This window comes from Eulemur rufifrons, chromosome 25 (assembly GCF_041146395.1).
Source record: "Eulemur rufifrons isolate Redbay chromosome 25, OSU_ERuf_1, whole genome shotgun sequence".
Lineage (NCBI taxonomy): Eukaryota > Metazoa > Chordata > Mammalia > Primates > Lemuridae > Eulemur > Eulemur rufifrons.
In genome coordinates, this window is record NC_091007.1 from 5064120 (window position 1) to 5084063 (window position 19944).

Here is a 19944-nt window from a genome sequence, read left to right on the forward strand (position 1 = left end):
GGCCTCCATTTCCCCACCCATTCCCCTACCCAGTTTGCCATAATTACAACTTGGGCTACCTTGTTTCTATTGAGTAAATTCCTCCTCCAGTTGTGCCACTGTATTCTCCTTTGTTTTGCAATTTGAATCTCCTTTGACCTTTTTTTAAATTTTTTTTGTTTTCATTTTTGCTTTTTTAAAGAAAAACATACACACAAGTAAATGACATCTTGAGAATTTAAAAGGCAAACAAATGCTAATGTGCAATTCTAACTCTGAAACCACTGGTGCCCCGAGAGCACTGCCTGGAGCATTCGCCCCTCCTTGTCCGGCGCCCGCCCCTCCGGAGGGCCCTGGCGCTTAGAGGTTACCGTGGGGCCTAGCGCGAGGGAGAAGCCAGGAGAAGCACTTACTCAAAGCAACACAAAACGTCTTTCCACTACATTGGTTTGTTTTAATGAGTAGGATTTGATTTTAGGGTTCAAAGAAACATGACATTTATTGGTCAGATTATCACACTGGTTGTCTATTTTGTTATTGTTTTATTTTAGTTTTTAGAAAGGATTAATGTAAAAAAAGATTTAGAGATCTGTTTCTTAAAGCTACAGGGTTTAAAAATAAAATAAAAATGAGTGAAAATACTTGATGTTTCTTGAAAGATAAATTTAATAATAATAAATACATAAATAATACATAAATAAAAAAGAAAGCCACAGGCCTGTAAATTTTATTTGTAAAAAAAGCATTTCTATTTTTATACAAAATTTTTACTGCCTCAGAAATAATGGAAGTTATTTATTGCCTATTGTTAACTTATTGGGTACCTAAAGAGCAGTTCTCTGTCTAGCTAGAACCTTCTGAAGTAGTCTCTAGAGGAATTGTTCTAGGAATGGGCTTTTTTTCACCGTTGAACCCTAGACCTACAGTTCATGCTTATCCTCTCGTGTTTGTATCTGTCTAATTATTTTGTTCGTAACTTCCATTATCTAGTTTACAGTTCAGCCGTCTGACTTTCCCCGTATGTCACATTTGTTGAAACTAGACCCTCTCCCTCACCCCAAAACACCCAGAATCCATCCCCTCTCTCTCTCTCTCTCTAGATGGATTCTCTTGGGGTTTCATTGTGCTGTGGATTAAGAGTGTAAGAAATGCAAATTATGTGAATGGCTCGTAGACTCCCTAATGACCTAAGATTTGCATTAGTTTTTCTCCTGCACCCTTAAAAGTGATTTTGTTGCTGCTGCATAGATTCTGTGTAACTTTTTACTCTTCCTTGTTTTTTCCCTAGACATCTTCATGCCCGTTAGTTCATCGTTTGCCTAGCATGTCCCTGTGGCGTCTCAAAAAAAAGTTTCATCGTCCCGTCATTGTTTCTGATGTCTTTCTGACCTCACATCATATTTGGTTCTCCTACTGACTTTTGATCTAGTTTGACCTTTGAAATTTGCATGTGACCTCATCTAGCTATGAATTCTGGGAAGTCAATGTGAAAAACATTGCTGCATTCATGCAAGACTGAAATTTATTATTAGACAAATTATAGAAAAAACCTGTGGCAAAAATGTTTCTTTCTTATTTTTTTTTTCTTTTCATAAAACAGACTTGAAAGTATTATACAGGGATTGGCATTCTTCCCGGTCACTGGTAACAATAGCAATATGTGTCCAGGGACACAGAATGTTGGTTTCTAACAGACTACTTCCAAAAACAGTTTGAGAAAAAAACTGTCTGATTTTAAGTCTCTAGAGGTCTGTAATAGTTTTTACATTTTTCAGGCAGTGTAAAGTTTTTTGATAAGGCCATTTTAGGTGGCTCACTTTCTCATTAAGATATATATATAGAACCACTTTTTGTAGATTAGTATAAGAAAAATATTTACCCTGTTTTGGGGCAAATGCTACCTATTTGTGTCACCTTTTGCTGAACTGACTCACAGTTAGACAATCCATGGTTTAATGCACATGAAATTACCTATATTTTATACTGTTTCAATGTACAGGAGAAAGGTTACTGTAAACTGTGTTATGTTGGTGCTTCTGTGAATTAAGTTGTGGTTTCATCATGAGTCTTATGGTCTCAATGTTCTTTGTTGATAAGACAAGTTTAGAATTGGTTTACTTAAAACAAAAAAGAATTTCAAAAAAAAGTTGTTTGCTTAAAAAAAAAATTTCATGTGAGGGGGAAAAAAAAAAAACCTATTCCAGAATAAGTTTTGTGTTGGCTTGTGAAGCATTGATGTCATTTTTTTTTTTATTGTGGACTATTTAGATGTGTTTGTGTTCAGCAAAATGTGATGTTTTTTTTTCTTTTAAAGAAAAAAAAGTGAAAATATATAGTGCCAAATTCCAAAGGTACTTCCTTCCTAGAGCTTCAGTGTGTTTCTTGTGAGAAGTAATTTGATAACATGGGTATTTTATTATGTGTTTTGTATAAAGCCCTAATATTTAAAAAAAACAAAAACAAAAAAAGGTTAAAAAGTTTGTTAACTTGCTATCCTGTGGTCTTGTTGCCTGGAATTGTTATTGTTTGTTACTTCTCTATGATGTTTTTTGTAAGACATTGTATAAGTGCCCACCTCTCACTTTTCTAACCACTCTGCACACCCATGCTGTGAAGGCAGCTTCACCGTGTACTTTCTTCATAATACATGGAAACCTCTAAGGTGAGAAAGTTTTGAACTTTTAACCCTTTCTACCCAGAGCTATCTGGAATGTTGATAACTTTATATACTGTCATAATTTGAGTTTGTTTTAGGGTCTTCCTAATTTGGATTTCCTCCCACCCCCATATCCTCTCAGTTGTATTTTGTTTCTACTGCTAGAAAAAAACTGCACAAAGCAAAAAGGTATGTTTTTTCTCCTACACCTTGGGTTATTTCTGGTCTTTTTTTTTTTTTTTTAAACAATTCCTAATGTGCTACTAGCTTGTCTTTAGTTTTAATGAAAAGCTGTTTAAGAGGAAAAGGACAGAGATTCAGCATCTAAGTAATCCTTACAAATTCTCTCTGTTTTTGAGATCAGGTTCACTGGGATGTTCTTTTTCGTCCACCTTGCAGTGAAATGACTTTCTGGTGGGATAGTCTTTTGAGGGGTTTTGCTGTTGTTTCTCACATATGAATCAGCCCTTGTGCTGGGGATTCTCTGACCTCAGCAGATACCTCTGAGTAAGCAAGGTGTCTGGAGGTAGAAGCCCGCAGTCCTTATTTTTTTAAATAAAGGGGACTGATCGTGTAAGTTAAAGCTCAGTTCTTTATCACAGTGAATAACCAAATACCTAGCACCAGTTCCTGCTGCCACTTTTTAAAGTGCCATATAACTCTTTTGCTTTCTGTGAATTAGGTACCTTGCTGTCTTGACAAATCCTAATGTCATGCCTACAGCCTTCCTGAAAGCATGCCCTGGAAGCTTCTGGGTTTCACCTCCCCTTCCCCACTCACCACCTTGTTTGATCTCGTGTGGATGTGATAGCCCTGGGATGGAAAGGACTAGCCTCTACTGACGCAAAAAAAAAAAAAAAAAAAGTTTCCTTCTTATAGCACATGCACTTAAAATGACATGATTTGTATTATCCTCACACGTGTTTACTACTGCTGGGGCCTTCCTTCATCCTTTGAGGGCTATTTTGTACTTCCTGCAGCAATCAGCTTAATAACAAAAGTTACCGCACGTCTCTCTCATACATAGTACACGGTGGTGTGTGGATACAGACATAGCAACACAAGTGAACACCATCTGAAGTTCTTAGTTTCATTCCGAACCTATTTATCAATTACCTAAATCACAGACACAGTTCTGATTTCTTCACTGATACACACTGCCCTTCTCCTGCCTCTCCCTCAGAGGAGAAACAGTGCAGCTGGCAGGAGCTCAGGACGGGCATTTGTTAAGGGATTCTTATTTGCAAGCAGCCAAGACAGTACATTTGGGGGAAGTCTTTTTTTTTTTTTTTTTTGCATTTTTCATTGCTAAACAGATAATCCTTCTCAGAGACAAAACTGTCCTTTTATCCACTTTATCTTTTACTATCAAAAGGAAAAAGCTGCAAGGATGCAAAGGTCCTGTGACAGAAGGAAAAACACACAGGGAAACTGCTTTTTTAAAACTCAAGTGTAGAGAATAGTCATTTTTAAACTAAATCAGAGAATTGTGATAAAATGGCAGTCCTCAAAGGCGTAACAAGTTCATCTTTCTTTCACCATAGGGGTTATAGTTCTTTGGCTTGTGCTACTCTGGAATCATTCTACTGTTTGTTTTTATTATTATCTTAAGTGCTAATTAAAAAGAAATAAAATTTTAAAAAAACCTGTAGTTTCATTACCTTTTTGAATAATGTCATACAAAAAATGTATTTGTGTTTTTTTGTGCTGTGAGAATTGTTGTTTGTAGATTAATAATATCATTTTGTTTAGAACTGCAAAATAGTTTTTAAATATTGTCTGAGAGAAGCCAAAGTTAATGCAACCTAGTGGAAACTGTAAGACCATTTGAGTATTGTTTGTTTTATTGATACATTTGGATTTTGTTGTCTGATGGAATTTGAGCCAAAAAAAAAAAAATACGCAGGCTTTCCTATTTCTACAACTGATTGTACTTATGCATTTTGTACCAGTGAAACTTTTTATACTGGAGATTAAAAAAATGGAAATTTTTGTGGCTTACTCTACTCTAGTGGGCCCCTGACTGATTTCAAGTTTGCTTTCTGGTTGGTAGAAAGAAAGTTGCTTTTCTTTTGAGAATTAAAAACTTTGGCTTGATTTCTTTTTTCCCTTTGCTTATATCTAGCATTAGAATTTTGTCTTAAAATACAGCGGTAAGTTTCACTTTTTATTCTGTATTGTGCAGTTACACAATAAGGTAATTAGATTTAGAAGTACTCAGTCACTTTAAGTGGATAAATGTATTAGTTAAAACTTTAGGGGTTTGCTTTTTTGCTGTTTAGATCAAAGCTTTTTCTGATTCTTCTGTCCTCATTGTGAACATAACCGTGTAGTTGAAACAGTCAAACTTATTTTTGTAATGTATGTTACTGTGTGATGCGGTTTTTTGCTTCTGTCTCCAATATTAAACCATTTTCCTAATACTTGTTTCTCTCTCTGCGTGTTGTATTGTTGGTAGTCATTATATGTTGGTGACACATCTACACACCTCACTGTTTCACGTATCTGTTTTTTTCTCTATGTTGTGTAAAAAGATACAGTCGATTCCACTTAAGTGAATATCTGATTTGGGAAAGGGGAAATTGCACACCAGCCACCTTTGATTTACATACAACAGCCCACTTTAACCACTGCTTCCACCATTACGGTTCACCGAAATAACTGCCTACCGAGTTGGATTTGCCAAGACATTTTAGGGTCGTCTGACCACACAGGTTACTTTCACCTTCTCTTCCGACCTCTCTCCCCACCGCCAGAGTGTCTGCATACACACACACAGTGCTTAACGGTCATTAAAAACTGCTGCCGGGGTTTCTTCTATCTCCCCACAGCCCAGAGGCCTATCAGGACAGTCAAACTCTTCCTAGAAACGAGCCACCTTTTTAAAAGAGGTGAGTTCTCAAGAGAAGAAAAAACAATACACTTAGCCGGTGAAGAATACACGTAAGTCTTTGTGTTGCCACCCATCAAAAGACATGTACAGAAAAGTCACTTAAATTATTTCTACGCATTAATTGAATCCTGGAGCAGCTTTTACTATTACAACTCACAGCAGAGGAAAAAGATACTTCCAAGTGCTCACATGGAAGCTGTACTCAGTCTGGGGTGGGGGGGGCACAGTTCACAGTATACTGTGCATTTCCACATGGAAGCTACTGATGCCACACGCATCCACACACTCCCTCCTGGATGAACATGCAGTTAAGAATAAGCCTTGTCCACACTATGGCCCCAAGCCCGGTTATTACAAAGATAAAGACCCTTTTCCACCCATCTCCTATGCTCAGGAATCTGATTGCTCTTAAAGTGCTCTTAAAAGATTCCATGGATGTCTGCTCCCCACGTCTTAGCTCTCCTTCCAATTTCTCAGACACATGAGCTGTCTGACTCAGGCTATCCAGCACCAGGCAGCCTTCCTCTGGGTGCCAGTGAGACTCCTCCTCTAGGTGCTCAGGCTCTTCGCCCTCTCGTTCAGCAGCCCCTCTGGCCCAAGATTGTATTTCTAGTGGGCTCAACCATAGAGGGGCCTGGGGAGGGGAGGAAAGGAGGCTCTCCCCTAGGCTGGACACCTCAGTGATAGTGACTCCACCAGCTCCAACCTGCACGGACGGGAGCTGACTTCCTGCCGATACTTCTGCTTTCAGCCTCCTCATAGCCTTCATGAGTGAGCCTCTGCAAACCCACTGCTTAACATTGGTGGGAAAAGATGGCTAAGGATGTGATTTCTTTTTTCTTTTCTTTTTTTGGGGGTGGGTTGGGACATATGAGGGAGGGGAGGGGGGAAAGAGGGTAATTAAATTCTTTCCAAGGTGCAAGTGTTTACTTTTTAAATACATAAGTACATATAGCCACCATTTGGCACCAAGGCAAAATATTCATGCTAAGGAAGGGAAAGACAAAGCCAGTTTTTGTTGCTTTGGAAAAGCAACAAGAATAATAATTCTCCAAAGAAGGGGACGACGATGCTAGTTTCTTTAAGCATTTATGACTGTAAAGTTAGTCCCTGCTTAAATTCATACCTATAATTTCCATTTTGTACACCACCATTGCAGTGTGAGCAAGGTGTACGTGTTTGCCACGCATGGACCACCTTGAGAAATTACAGAGGCGTCAACACTGACCTTGCTGATGGAAGCCACACGTCTGCCCAGCCCACAGCAGCCGTGTGCAGTCTATGGGCTGGGACTCTTAGCTGGCAGGCTAGGAAACACAGTGAACGTCAATGTACTGTGAATCGTTCCTGATAAGTGAATAAAACATTGTGACCAAACAATCAGCTTATTCACTTATCAGGAATCGACTGTTCTGCTAATTCGCTGTTTTTGTTTTTCATCTCTGTTGTAGTTCACTATTTTTGCTGTGTTCTGTTTTCTCCTCTCATGCTTGGGCAAAATCACTGGAAATACTATCTTCATGTGACCATGAAACGTTTATATTGAGTGAAAATGATATCTTAACAAAATCTATGCACTTGCTATCAGGAACACAATACTGGATGTGTCTTATATATTGAATTCTATATAGTACTCGATTTCTTAAATAAAGCTTAAGAAAGGACTGTTGTGTGTAAAGTTAATGTGATTATTTTTCAAAGCAGTGTTTCTAAGGGGTATTTTTGTTCTTTTAAGTCTTGAGTGATGCAGGATGTTTTTCATTACAATTATATCACTGGCTTTATGACTTAATATTCAATAAACTAACTTTGGAAACAAAATGGAGTGGGGGGACGTTCTTCAGAGTATATCTTAGCAAGAGCTGTCTGGATACCCATCCCCTTTCTCGGTGACAATGACAAGTCTCTACCCAGGCACTGTGGGTGGCAGAACAGCAATCCACTAGGAAGCACCCAGTCCGCCCTAACCTAGAAAACCCACTGGCCTTTCTGAATGTGATCTCTTTAGGCTCAGAAGAAGGGGGACAAAAGAGAAAGGCAGATCCAAGAATAATGCCGGTTTGCGTCAATACTCTGCCAGGATAATGTGACACTAAAACTATACCCTGCTAGAGAACAATAGCCTTTCTGTTCAGGACCGCAGAATGAGAGTCAGCCAGAGAAGGTATTTGATCATTCAGGATGAGAGGGGTAACATTTCAAAGCGAGGTGTGAGACATCCTCTAACAGTTGCAGAGCCTAACCGGGAGGCCTCCTGCTTGGCCCTTTGAAGGAATATTTTTGAAATTTTTCCTACAGGCCATAAGGTTGAACAGAATTGCATTTTCTGTTGGATTTCTTTGCTTTGGGGCTTTATGTTGGATTTGTTTTTCTTAATGTTGGATTCTAAGAAAAACTCCTCAACTACTACTTGCACAATGGCCCAGCCATCTTAACGCTTTATAAAGCAACTCTCACTCATCCTTGGTAATGAGACAGAAAGAGCACAGTTAATGACAGTCTACAAATTATCCAAAATTATTCCATTCTCTGCCTCCTCCTACCCCAAAGCTCCTACTCACAACTTTGTCACAAAAAAAAGAAAAAGCTTCCAGTGAAAGTAAGGAAGCAGAGAAATAGCCAAGGGACAGGAAACAGTAGCCAAATCAGAGGGCGTGGCTACACTGCACCTGCTGGAGTCCCACAGCCCAGGTGGGGTGAGGGGAGTGGTTCACACCTGGAAGGACACTGGTCTCCATGACCTGGGCACTGCAGAGCTGGCTGCAGGTGGCGGCGCCCAGGGAAACCTCGTTGCACAGTCTTCCTTACCAGTTAGACACACAGCTGAAACCAGCGCCTTTTGTAAAGGGCACAGGGCTAAAGCCATAATGGCTAGGAGGCTCTGAGCCTCAGTCAAGGAAGGAAGAATAAAAACCCACATATTCCCCTCCCAGTCTGCAGCCCTGATGCCACAGTCCCCCAGCCTCCCACGCCCAGGAGCTGCCTGCTGGGAGAGGCAGCCTGGAGCAGAGGCCTGGCCGGGGAGCTGCTTCATGGTGAATGCTCCATTTCTTTGGCCCTCCCTCTCTCTACTGGGTAGCAAAGCGGCCTGGCACCAACTTCTACCTGCCTGCCTGCTGCACGAGGATGTTTTTACAGAGAAAAAACATGTACACAATATATAAACACACACATATATACCATGTTCTGCCACTAAAGCTGCCCAGAAGAATCCCCAGTTTTGAGTCACTGGATGGATGGTCCCATCACGGAGCCGGTGTGACAGGTACAAAAGTGAGTGCTAGGGAGCACGCCCCGTGGAGCCAGACTGCCTCAGTCTGAGCACTAGCGCCACCACTCACTACTCGTGTCACCTCCGCCTTAATTTCTTCATTAGCAAAAGGAGTAAACATAATACCTAGTGCATGCGATTGTTATGAGGATTAACCAAGCCACTACACAAAGATGATTCGATCAGGGTCCATCACACTGTAGCCACTCCGCAGGGCAGCCACAGTTGGGGGACCTGCTGACACCTCTGCTGGCCTTGCCAGGTGTCCTCTCAGCCTCCGCAGGGAGCCCCACAGCTCTCCTGGGGTTCCCTGGCGAACTGCACACAAGGTCTGACCAGAAAGCACAGCTCTTCCAGCAGACAGCTCTGCAACAGCAAGTCCCGGAACAGGCTTTCCCCCTCAGGAGAAACTGTCCCCCAGAGGTGCCTCCACCTTACAGACCGGCACACCACACAGTTCCGCTCCAAACCAGGATGACCAACTCATTCCATTCTCAGGGAAACTAATTCCTCACTCTAATCCACCCCTTCCTACCTGTAAGTATTATATTCAGGGATCTCTTCCCCAAAAGGAAAGCCTAGCTGTCCAGTTTGGGCCCGAAGCAGGAATGACAGTATCACCTATAGATTTGTCTGTAACAAGCCTGCAGGTTCTATGACCTTCCAAGACAAGGGTATGTCCTCTACAGCAACGCAAACGGGCTTATCTTTGACCACCTTGAGAAGAACAGACGTCCGGGCTCAGAAGTGCACACGCAGCCAAGCACAGAGCTCTCTAGACCCCCAGCCCCGTCCCCCAGTATGATCAAATCCCTCTGCTTTTGCTGGTTTTCCTTATTGATGACCCCTGCAGAATTTTATTTAGAAAAACTATTTTGCCACTAAAAGCACAAAGATGAAAAGCCAGTGCTTTAGCAGAGGGTAACTGAGAGCAGTTCACCATTACCTAAGCCTGTGGCAAACATTTACGGTCTTGGGAGTCACTCCCCTTCCCTCTTCTTCACTGTCTCTCTACCTCTATCTTCCCACAGTTCTCGTCAGCGATGCGATGTCGCCCTTGCTATTTACTGTGCGCTCTCTCCGTGTCACATGTCTGTCTCCCCAGCTAGACTGTGAGCTCTCGGAGGGCAGTGCCCGTCTCCTGCGTCACGGGATCCCCAGTACCCAGCACGGCGCCTGCTGTGGCCCGTGTTCAGCTGCCTGCGCAGACTGATGCACGTGGCAGGTGATGTCTCTGGGGCTGGAGAAGAGTGTTCCTTATTCAGGGAACACTAACTCAGGAAATGCAGTGGGGAGAGGTCTGGTTGTGGATGGGCTCAGGATGGTGGAAACATCAGGCCTCGTGGCAAAGGTCAGCAGCCACGAGGGGACACCTGCTGTGCGCTCCCTGCACAGCTCTGCCAGCTGCCGCACAGCTCCTCGGCTGCGGGGTCCTGAATGGAGGACATGCCTGCAAGGAGGTCGAGCCACCTAGGGGGTACTGTCATCTCTTTTAAGCTATATTTTGCACCCTCCCAAGAATATTTTGTATCTAGGGACTGCCCTTTGACAGAATTTAAACATCCAAGAGAACAGAAGAGCCACAGCACTGAATACAGATGAATAGAAAACTATGGATACAGGCGCCTGATTCTAAGGCCTTCCTAAGAAGCAGGTCAACTCCTTTTCCCATCTCCCAGCTGCAGCCACTGCTGGGCCCGGCCTGGTGGTCCTGCAGCAGGATGGGGCCCAGACCAGCCCACGGCAGCACAGCATGACCGAGCCACTGACACAGCTGAAATGCACAAGGCACACGATGCCTGGATGCCACTGAGCTCCAGGCATCCAGGACTTAGGTTTGAATCCTAGTCACATGTCCCAATTTGTCAATAGCTACCACAGGGCCAGTGCGTCATCCACCATTCATTCGCTCAAAAGACGTGCATTACACAGCTACCCCCTAGCAGGCGCTCTGGTAGGGCTGGGGTCATCCCTGCCTCCAGTTTTGTCACAATCAGCCTCTCCGCCAAGTGAAAGGAAAGCCTTCAGACAGGCAAGAGAGTGGACGGTGCCGGGAAAACTCTCTCCCCACAACAGACACTACGTGGTGCCCTGGCGCCCACCCGGGACTATGCGAACAGCCACAAAGAGATGGCAGCTCTTTCACACTTCCCCGCCCTTGACTGGGCTCCCGCTGTACACTGCGTGTCTCCTCACTAGAGCTTACACGGGTCTATTCTGGAGAGCATAAAATGCAATGGGGGGATGGGGACACAGGAGCTGTCCCTAAAGTCTTCTACACACCAATGTCTCTACTAAGGGCAGAGCTGACCAAAGTGGCACCACGTGCTCAAGAGCCATGTTTCCCAACTGGCCAACCATGGCACACTCTTACCAGCCCACAAAATGTGATCCACCCAATAACTTTACCTCATTAAAGACTATGAACTGCAGCCAGGCATGGTGGCTCAAGCCTGTAATCCTAGTACTCTGGGAGGCCAAAGTGGGAGGATTGCTTGGGGTCAGAAGTTCGAGACCAGCCTGAGCAAGAGCAAGACCCCATCTCTACTAAAAGTAGAAAAAATTAGCTGGGCACAATAGCAAGCACCTGTAGTTTCAGCTACTTGGGAGGCTGAGGCAGGAGGATCACTAGAGCCCAGGAGTTTGAGGTCACAGTGAGCTATGATGATGCCACTGCACTGTAGCCAGGATGACAGAGCGAGACAGTCTCAAAAAAAAAAAAAAAAAAAAAAAACAACTACAAACTGCAACAAATGCCAGGAGTCTTCCCTTGAAGGAATACTGTGAGGTTGGGTGAGGGCAGGGTGGGCAGGGGGGCATTTAAGGGGAGGCAGGGCCTCTGCAGGAATGAGGGACAGGGGCTCTGGCACAAGAGGAGTGCCCTGCTGGGCTGACGCTGCCGTCACCACGCCCCTGTAGCCCCAGTGTCCCAAGCCCACAAGCCTGCATCCCATCCAGTCCCCACTTCCCATCTTCCCAGCCCACTGTGACTGTGTCTGGCCCAAGATGCTCCATTCGGTCTCCTACAATGCAAGACACACCTCTAGTCCTCGTATCAACTTCTGCCCAGTAACGACAAAACACTGGTCATCACTGCCTGCTTTCCCTGGCATTTGACCCTCTGCAGAGCAGGCATCAGAGAAGGCGAGATTCCCAGCTCAACCTCCCTGTCCCTGGGATGAGAAGGTGGGAAAGGCGGCCCCCTCAGGTTGGCCAGAGCAAACCAAAAAGGAAATATTGGAAAGCCTGTCATTAAAGAATGTAAGAAATATAAATGTATGTCATACACCTCTATAATTACAACCATCTACTTTAAAATTTGAATAATTTATTAACTTACGGTGTGCTATCAATTTGGAAACACTGATCCAAAGTAATATTTTCCAAATTATATCCCACAGATATTACCCTGCAGGATAAGCTATGAGAATGGGTTTTAGTGGCTAAGGAGGTGTGAAAAATGCTATGAACTATATCCTCCTCTTGGAAACTCCCAACGTGCAGTAACATATGAAAAGCTCTGAGAAGTCTCTGAGCCCTGCAGCCAAGACCTACCTACTTAACTGTGCTTAACTCAGTGTTAAACTGGGCATTCGTTCTTGAAACATTTTGTCACATGGTATCTATTAACTTGATGGGTGACACAGTGTGGTGGTGAAGAGCATGGAATCTGTAACAATACTGCCTGCGTTGGAATCCTGGCTCTGCCGCTTAGCTAAATGACCTTGAGCAAATTACTCGGTTTCTTCATCTGTAAAATGGATAGGATAATAACAATACCTACCTATGCAAAATATTCATGACAGTATTTATAACACAATAAGCACCAAAGAAGTGTTTATGAACATCCAGCAAAACCAGTATTCTAGGACACACTTTGGGAAACCTAGTAGAGAATTAGAATCTCTGCAGCATTCTGGGGTCCTGCCTCTCCATAAGATTACAGAGGGGTATATACAGGTGGTGTGAGGGGTATACAATTAGGGCACATGTTTAGTTATGAACAAGAAGTGAGGACTTTGGAGCCCAGACAAGGGAAGGAACAATATTTCTAACGATGAAGGAGGTTTCAGGAAAGAATCCACAGCCAAACTCATAGAAATCCTGACATGCCAGTAGGATTTCACCAAGCAGAAAAGTGGAGAATGACAGCAGCAAAGACAGAGTCTGTGCGCAATGTGGCTGGGGAACAGGAGCGGCCCGAGGCGTGGAGCCCAGCAGCAAGGGTAGGTGGAGCAGTTAAATTTCCCCTCCCTTGCATCTCGGACTGCTGCTGGGCTCCTGAGCTGCTGGAGAGACCTGCTAACGCCAGCCCAGAGACAGCTGCTGCCAGTGAGCCCTGAGTCTCTTGCGGACAGGGCACCTGCTCCCAGCTCCCTTCGGTCACCTCCTGCCCCGCAGACCGGAGCCGATCGGCAGGTGCCTTACTGCTTCATTCTCCCCTTCCCCTTCCCTCCCCTCGGCTGCCAAGAGAGACAATTTACCCACCACCCGGAGGCATCCACAGGGAACGGGACCTTTCCTTTTGGGGCCCTACAGTGGACTGAGGGGTACTTGGACTGTGAGCTCCCCAACCACGGGCCCTCCCAAGGGAGCCTTCCTCCCTCTCTGCACTTGACAGAAGGCAGGGATTTCTACCCGATGAGATACTTTTAGTCCCTTCTCCCTCTTCCATGCTGGCTAGGGAATTGCCACGTTCCATGTGCACCCATGAAACTATGATATGATATGGCTACCTGACACAGTAATACACTGACATAACTAAATTTATAAAGCAGTATGTTTTCAACGTTCATTTTATTACCAGGAATTATGCTCAAAGATCCTCACCCTATATCCCTGACGCTCTTCATACCCTTATCCCATCCTTGGCCTAACTGCATCCAGGAATAAGGAGAAAGTTAAGGGATAGGTTAAGTGTCAGAAATGTCTGCTGTGCACATTACTTGATTAAAAAAGAAAAAAAAAACCCACAACTTTTTTGTCTTTTACCTATTTCAAAATGGCTCCAACAAAACCACCAAAACAAAATTTATCCTACCTGGAGCTATGATTCTATCTATTCCCACCTGGATCAGCTGAATCTCCAGGTAGTATTAGCTCATCTAATTAGCTGCCTTCCCTCTCTTGCAGCTGAAAACCATCCCAAATGCACATGAGTCATGCCGGCCCCTGCCCGAAGGCCCCGTTCTTTTCCTGCTGACATTCCACTTTGAGGCTAATTGTCCCAGCCAAGAATAGACATCTGCTGCTGCAGTGTGACCCTGAAATACATTGCTGGCTGGTGCTCTGACCACCAGCTCCCAGCACCCAGGCATCTCCTTGCCAACTGGTAGAGACACTAGGGCATCAGCCTGTGCCAGGAGCAGGGCCCAGACCAGTGCCTAGTGTCATGCCACCTTGCTCCTCTCGGGCTGCACCTGCCACCTGCTATGATTCTCACAACCGGGATGGGCTCTTTGCTCCAAGATTCCTAATGAACTCCACTTATAAACTGAAGCCTCTCATTCCACAATAAGATACAAGGCTAAAAGGCAACGATCTCAGTAAAAGTTATACTACCACGGTTCCACCTGGAAACTTGAAGGGTCCTTCTCTGGCAGGTGATTTTGATAGAACAGATTGGGTGGTATAAAGGGCAGGAAAGACAGAAGCAAAAAGATGTCGGAGTGCTGCATAAAAATAAATTGCTTCTACCCAATGGCGCCTTTGCTACGTGCCAGGCACTGAGCTATGCAGGCTCCCTATATTAACACATTGTCTCCTTTACTCCTCACAGTGACCCCATGAAGTGGGCTTTGTTTCCATTTTGCAGGCGAGAAAAATGGGTTTCGGATGTGAAGTGTCTGACTGAACCTAGACCGTAAATGACCCGAGCGTTACACTCCGCGATTGCTGCTAAGTAAGCCTAGATCACGAGGGCAGGTGCGGTTTGGTGACGACCCAGGACACAGTTCACCGTCAGGTCAATAGGAAAGCTGGCTTGACGCCTGGAGACTCCCGCATGGGCGCAGGGGAGCGGGGAGTGCCCGCCACGGCCATTTGCTGACCCCAGCCTCAAACGCCAGCTGCAACACCCCTGAGCCGGGGAAACCCTCCATGGGGCACGGGCACACATTCCACCAACACGGTAACCGCGACTGTCAAAGCAGGTAGGTTCCAACACCACGAACGACTTCGCCGCCCACCACCTCCCCTCCGAGCTCTCGTTTCTCCTCGCCTCCGGTCGGCTTCGGCCTACAACGCCTGTCCTGCTTTCCACAGGCCGGGCCCTACGCGCCGGGCGGGCTTACCTGGAGTCAGGCCGGAAGTGGGGTGCTCCGCCACAGGCGTCCTCTCCCCTTCGTCTGAAGTGACCTAGTGCTGCTTGTCGGTGAGCGGACCCTAAACCTCACATGAGGCGGGCTTCGCCCCACAGCACCTGCAGCACCCCTCAGGAAGGCCGCAGGCGTACTTCCGGTCCGGCACAGCTGCCAGGCCACGAGGAACCCTGGGACATCCGGTTGCTCACGCACAGCATTCTGGGACAGAGCGGGGCCACTGCCGGCTAGGCCTGCGGCCCAGCTGCACGGGGGGGGGGGACGTACCTCGTCCCTTCCTCCATCTGCTGCGCGAAAAGGGGCGGGGAGCGGCCACTTTCACCGTTGCGGCTTTCTTCCCTGGCTTCAGCCCTCTACCCTTTCCCCACTTGAGAGTTTTTCCCGTCTCCGGCAGAAAAATGAAACCGATGCAACAAGTACTCCTTCCAGTATTTCTGTTTTACATTGGACCACGGTCCTTAAACTCAGGAGCCAAGCATTTGGTTCTTTGGTTTCATTCTCCTTTGGGGTAGAAGTGTCAGAGAAAATACAGGATGCCCAGTCAATCAAAAACAATAAATCTTTTTTATTTTTAGTATAAGTATGTCCCAAGTACTAAAAGGGATATACTTAAACTAATTTGATGTTTATCTGTTATTTTCAGATTGAACTGGGCATCTTGTGTTTTTATTTGCTAACCTGGCAACTCTACTTTGGGGAAACAGGGGCCTCTTCTGGTACCCCCAGAGTAGTGCCAGGGATACAAGGTGTCCTTGGGAGGTGAGCGATTACATTAATATTTCACATATCATTTTACATTCATTTTCTCACTCAAAAATGCACACCTTCCGTGAACTTTTTTAAAGGAAGCACCATTTTATCCTCCAAATCCATAGAATTGGATACTTTCAGGTATTATTTTGGAACAAGTAAAGCTGTCACATATTACATAAGGTAGAATGCACATGTTTCTGCGAGCAGGTCTGGAACCTGCTGTCTTGTGACCCTGTTTCAATCACGGACATTCAGACCATGTGGACACAAGGGAAGTCAACTAAATAAAATTCGGCAGTGCCCCCAACGTTCCCTCATCACATACACATGGGTGCTGGTTTACACAAGCAGAATTGCAAACTGCTTTGCAGTCAGGCACTTATACTTTGGTGTGGACAAGTTACTTTATACCTCTACACCTCAGTAAAGGGCCTGGCACAAAGATAAACATGCTGTAATATAAATCTTATAGTCAGAATGGGTGACTGGACTGAAATAGTGAATGTGGCCACTTTATAAGCATCCATTTCACACCACTCCCTTGGGGCTGCAGTTGCCATAGTCACAAGCAGCTGTCTCCTTTGATAACACTGTGACCACTCACGTGCTAACCTGGACCTCTAAACCCATTTTAGAACTCTTTATCTTTTCTTTTAATGGGTGTGCATGTGTGTCCATGTGCAAGAGTTTGAGAAAGAAAATAACTTTGGCCTTGAAAGAGAGGCTGATTCTTTTTCTTTGTCCCCATGGGCACTTTTCACCTGGGATCACCCCAGCTTTGAGTCTCTCGTCCTCAAGAGAAGACTCACACAGAAAGGGCTTTCATCCCTCCCTGCACTTTAGACATGACTCAAGGTCCCCTGGGCAGGAAAGGACAACAGTAAGACACTGTGGAACCTGTCCTCACCTTAGGCCTTGGTGACACTGATCATTTTGCATACAGTGTCACCGGTGTGAAGGTCCCATACCTGCCCCTCTGCTGTGTTCTTCCCTGATGAATAAAAAGAAAATAGACACACAGCACTCTTCTAAGGAGAGTTCGTAATATTCCCTTTCATTCTGTTTTCTCTGGAGCCACAGACTTTCAGAAATTGGCATAACTCATCCAGAGTTGTATAGTTTTAAGCCTATCTTCCCTCACGACAAGGAGATTCTTTAGATATGCTACCACAATGGCCAGAACAACCAGTGAATGAAGTACTTCATCAGGTTCTCGCGTTCCCCGCATGATGCTAGAAATTGTAGGCTAACAAATGGAGCAGGAAGAACACCTGCTTTCAAAGACCTTACAACCCCAGAGAGTCCTAGGCGGGCACCCACGTGAGTAAGTTTATCGACTCACTTTCTACCCCACCAATGCAGCCACCTTGTGGCTCAGCCTGTAACGGCTGGGGCAAGAAAGGCCTCGGTCACAGATGACTCTGAGCAGTTCAGTGCTTCACATTGGGAATAGAGCCAGAGGAGGGAGATAGTCGGGGACCAGCACCCTGTTTCTCCTTTGGCCATATTGATTTCCACTGCATTTCTTCTGAGGCTCCAATTTCTCTCACTCTCCTGTCTTTCTCCTACCCCTCAACTCCTCTCCGTCTCTCCCAGAGGATGCTAGGCCACCTAGTCAGGTTTAGAGGTCAAGAATGGGACAAAGAAAGAAGGAAAACTTACTCCAGCTCCTGTTTTGTTTCTAACCAAGACTCTCGACTTTAAAGAGCTTGAAGGCTTTGGTGAAAAGGAGAGAGACAAATATAAAGAGCCATGAAGTCAAAAAGCATCTTACCAAACCTCCTCCCTCCTTTCTGCTAGGAACAATGAGAAAAGTCAAGGTCAAAAGCAAAGCCACGTTGGATGGATGAGCAGAAAAACCACAAGGCAAAAAGCAGGAGCAGTTAACTCTCCTTAAGCAAATGTTAAATACACTTATTAATAGCAGTGAATAATAATGCAGGATGGAGTGTACATGGTGTAAACACCTTTAATACAATTCTCATTTTCTCTTTGCTTCAAGAGCCACAGATTGTTATGGCAACAAAACAGGAAAACAGATCACAGTATTAATTTGATATCTTGGCTTCATTTGTTCCACATACGCAGTACAACACTAGCATAATAAACAACCCGGGCTGAGCCAACGCAGAGAAAACACTAACATCGCGGAAGAGCACAATGGAGCACCCTCTCAGCCTTGAGTTTTGTTAAATAAAAAATAAATAATAATTTTCTACAAAGAATAGCAGTTCAGTTTCCCACACAATTTGCTATTTGATTGATAACACTTGAGAAGCAGATAATTCTATTCTTGTTAGCCCAATGCCGATACAAAGGAAAACATGAAAAAGCAACATTTTGTGGAGTAGGGAACGTTCTCCACTGCAAGATTTGACCTGAGCAAACTTGCCTGGCCTGGTTCTTAACTCGCCATCTGCCTGACGCCTTCTTGTACCCCGTTTCCCCCATGCTCTCCACAACTCACTTTTTACTTTGCGAACAATCTTTTCAAAACCAAAATCTGGTCATTTAATGTGGAGAAAACAAAACTCTCTTAAACTTCTGGTGGAAGAAAGGTAAAAATCTTGCTGGGATAGAAACATGGCAATATTTAGTAAAGTTGAATATTCTCTTACCTTTGTAATTCAGAAATCCCTTTCTTGGGTATATAATTTAAAGATGCTTTTACCCATGTCTCCAAGGAAACATGTCTAAGACTGTTCATTGCAGCGTTGTGTATGACAGAAAAAAACTGGAAACAATCTGTCCATCGACAAGACAATAGATGCCTTATGGATAGTCATAAAATGGAATACTTGTCAGAGGTTAAAATAAACTAGAGCCACTTCTGCAACATATACTCATTTAAAGAACAATGTGGAACCCAAAACCAAGTGCTACAATGATGCATATATTAATAGTATGATGCCCTTTACATAAAATTTAAAAACCTGTTTTTTTAAAAAACCCACATAATATATATGGATCCACAAATGTGTAGCAGGTGTATACAAATACAGAGGAAAGAAAAGGACATACGGCAGCATGAGCCATTGTGCTTCTTTAGGGCAAAGAAGGCTTTCTAGGGAGATGCTTGAGTGACAGGACAGAGCTGGGGATGCAGAGATGGGCAGAGCAGTGGGCCCTGCACAGTCCGGGGCTCCAGAGCTGCACTGCTTGGAATCCAACCCTGCTCTGCCGTGTAATCAGTCGGTGACGCTGGGCAAGTAACATAACCCCTCCACACCTCGGTTTTCTCCTGCAGGCAGGAGTAAAATGATCTGCCTCATAGGGTTAAATAAATTGGTCGGAATAAATTAGAACAATGCCTGGCACATGGTAAGGGCTACATAAATGTTTGCTCTTATTTATGTTCCAAGCAGAAGAAACAGTAAACTCAAAGGCTGGGGTGAAGGGGAGAAAGGATGGGCAGAAAAACTTTAAGAATTCATGTGCCCGCCAGAGACCCGTGTGTGTACAGCAAAAGCCAGCGAGACAGCGAGTGGATGAACTTGAGGTTGGAGAGCCAGGCAAGGGTCAAACCCCAAAACGCCTTAGAGGTCACGGCAAGGAGCTTGGATGTTATTCCATATGCTACTTGAGAGCAATGTAATCTGATGTTTACTTGAAACAGTCATTAACTCCAAGAAAAATAAAAGTTGAACAAGAAATAAAATATTGTCATGATACCTTATTTAGCTCAGCAATGGCTAATATATCAGAGGGTTGCAATAAAAAATATGGAATAAGGTTGTTTGTTTGTTTGTTTGTTTGCTTTCTTGCTGATTTGCTTCAGTTCTTTGTAAATTCTGGATATTAGCCCTGTATCGGATGTGTAGCTTGCAAATATTTTCTCCCATTCTGTAGGTTGTCTATTTGCTCTGTTGATTGTTTCCTTAGCTGTGCAGAAGCTTTATAGTTTAATCAAATCCCATTTATTTATTTCTGTTGTTGCTGTGATTTCCACTGGGGTCTTAGTCATAAATTCTTTGCCTGGGCCGATAACTAAAAGAGTTTTTCCTACATTTTCCTCTAGAATTCTTATAGTTTCATGCCTTAGATTTAAGTCTTTTGTCTGTCTTGAATTAAT

The 19944-nt window shown here is 44.4% G+C and overlaps 1 protein-coding gene across 2 annotated transcripts in view; it reads left to right on the forward strand.

Moving 5' to 3' along the window:
- CELF2 (CUGBP Elav-like family member 2) overlaps window positions 1-2273 on the forward strand; it is a 293960-nt gene extending 291687 nt beyond the window's left edge. The window contains exon 15 of one of the 2 annotated variants that reach the window (XM_069458926.1): window positions 1268-1481. The gene's annotated coding sequence lies outside the window, so the exon portion shown is untranslated. Of the gene's footprint in view, window positions 1-1267 lie in introns of both variants that reach the window. The other variant, XM_069458927.1, reaches the window with a different exon arrangement.
- Window positions 2274-19944: the final 17671 nt, after the last annotated feature.